At 46.4% G+C, this 2,289-nt stretch overlaps 1 pseudogene; it reads left to right on the top strand.

Annotated features, from left to right (window-relative positions):
• The first annotated feature begins 604 nt into the window (after positions 1-604).
• LOC119342987 lies at positions 605-1,600 on the top strand (annotated as a pseudogene).
• Positions 1,601-2,289: the final 689 nt, after the last annotated feature.

Genomic DNA, 2,289 nt, shown 5'->3' with positions numbered 1-2,289 from the left:
TGATTTCTCTTTATCGTTTTACCGTTTGGCTTGCAGGCACATTGACACATGTAGCTAGTCAGCTACGTAGCCGTATAGGCAACCTAGCCGGCTGGACCACACATTTTTTATTAGAATCTACTCTCGCCGTTTCATGACATAAGATGTTTTTTGACACTATACTAGTGTCAAAAACATCAGATATCATGGGACGGAAGGAGTAATAACTTTTTTGTGACATAGTATACGAGGGATAAAATGGCGTTTTCACGCGTCATTTAACACCGTTAAGGCTTATAATGAATGGAAGTGTTATAAAGAGTATAAAATTTAGACTCTGGTGTTACATAGGGAGTGTTGCATGAAGAAGAAAATATTTTTTAATTTCAAATAAGGAACAATTAAGACAGTGTTAAATAATGAATTCTCTCGCAAAACATGGGCCAAGCCGATCGATCGGTATCAGTTTCGGATCGACATGTCTGACTGACTGGATCACAGTGACAGCACCAAAAAATATCTTGCTCTATTGGAGGCAGGGGAACAACGAGGCGCCACAACTGTGACTTTGTCGGAGGGAGACGTGTGGAGGAGAATAATGAAGCAGCATAAGGCTAAGCGGTCGCCAGCCCACACACACATGCGCCCACATGCGCCCATATGCCGGCTGCCTCTCCGTGCGCGCGTTAACAGCCTGCCAGCCAGCGAGCTGAGAGAGGGAAAAATCATCCGAGAGCAGAGGAGATAGGCAGAGAGATGTCGGCCATGGCGGACGCCGAGGCCCCCTTCCTGCTGCCCGCTGAAGACGACAAGGCGGCGCCGCTCGCCGGCGTCTCCGACTTCCGCGGCCGCCCGGTGGTCCGCGCCGGGTCCGGCGGCTGGCGTTCCGCCCTCTTCGTCTGCGGTACGTACTCTCGGTCGGACCTACGCGCGCTCTCTTCCCCTGTTCGTTCGTCAAGTAACAGTCTTCTTGATCGGTCCCGCATGGATTGATTGCAGTGGTGGAGATCGCGGGCAGCTTCGCCTACTTCGGCGTGTCGGCGAACCTCATCACGTACCTGACGGGCCGCTGGGCCACTCCAACGCCGCCGCGGCCGCCGCCGTCAACGCCTGGTCGGGGACGGCCTGCCTGATGCCGCTGCTGGGCGCCTTCGTCGCCGACTCCTGGCTCGGCCGCTACCGTTCAATCATCGTCGCCTGCACCCTCTACGTCCTGGTACGTTAATAAAAGTCCTCATTTTGCTTCCCGTTCAATTTTCCTCCTTTTGCTTCCCGTTCAATTTTTACCCTCTCTGTTCCGTTCGCTGCACCATCACCAATCACCATCATGGTAGATGCTATCGCACGTGAAACACGCGGTTGTAAAATAAGATGAGATCTAGTCGTGGTCGTCGCCGTGGTAATGCTAGCCTCGAATTGAAGATGTGCTCGAGTCGTGTAGGATCAACCAACCGAGTACTGTGTCCACCTCAAAGAATCGTCGGTGATGTTGACTTTGGACAATGCGCTACTGGAGCTCATTAACTAGTCTGTATCAAAATATAAGATGTTTTTTTGGTTTACAGAGGGCACAAAAAGCGTCTTACGTTTCGCTATGGAGGGAGTAGCACTGTAGCAAAAATCAGTTTCTTTTTTAGTTTTAAACATCTCTACAACTATTTAGAAATATTTGACACAGTACTGCCTTTTTTTAGATATATATAAAATATAGTGTAGTGTGTGTGTGTATATATATATAAAATAGTGTAGAATTACTTGTCAAAGATGTAAGTGAACACCCCGCAAAAAAAAAAGATGGTTGAACACCATGCCCGATATCCATCACGATAAACTTTTCTGAGTCTTACTGGGGTAATTAGTACTCGAGTAGAGTATATTTTGTTTGAAAAAGTTAGGTTGTTGTCTTGACCCCGAGTAATTTGGTCAACAAATTGCACAAGTTACCCTGGTCAATTTGTCCAATTCCTGAAAAATGGATTGTTAATGTACCACTTTTGAGTTTTTTAATTTCCTCTCCCCTGTCTCCCAAAAAACCGAGTTTAGTGTAATTATGGATTCATTGTGTTCGTCAATTGAAGTCATGTCTTAGTTAAGATTATCATTTTTCTTGCAGCTCATAGTTATTTTGACTGCGACTTTGCAAATGTTATCATTATTTTAGCATATCGACTACAGGGTGCTGAAAATGGGTCGTAGTTGAGTGCTACGAGGTGAGAGGTGAGAGGTGAGGGTTTTTTGCCATTCCTAAAAACTCAACATGGTCTCACAACTAATTAGACGGTCCACTCATACGAAACTCCAAAATCAAAC

This window comes from Triticum dicoccoides, unplaced genomic scaffold (genome assembly GCF_002162155.2).
Source record: "Triticum dicoccoides isolate Atlit2015 ecotype Zavitan unplaced genomic scaffold, WEW_v2.0 scaffold111691, whole genome shotgun sequence".
In the NCBI taxonomy this organism is placed as follows: domain Eukaryota; kingdom Viridiplantae; phylum Streptophyta; class Magnoliopsida; order Poales; family Poaceae; genus Triticum; species Triticum dicoccoides.
This window is presented reverse-complemented; position numbering and strand designations above follow the sequence as displayed.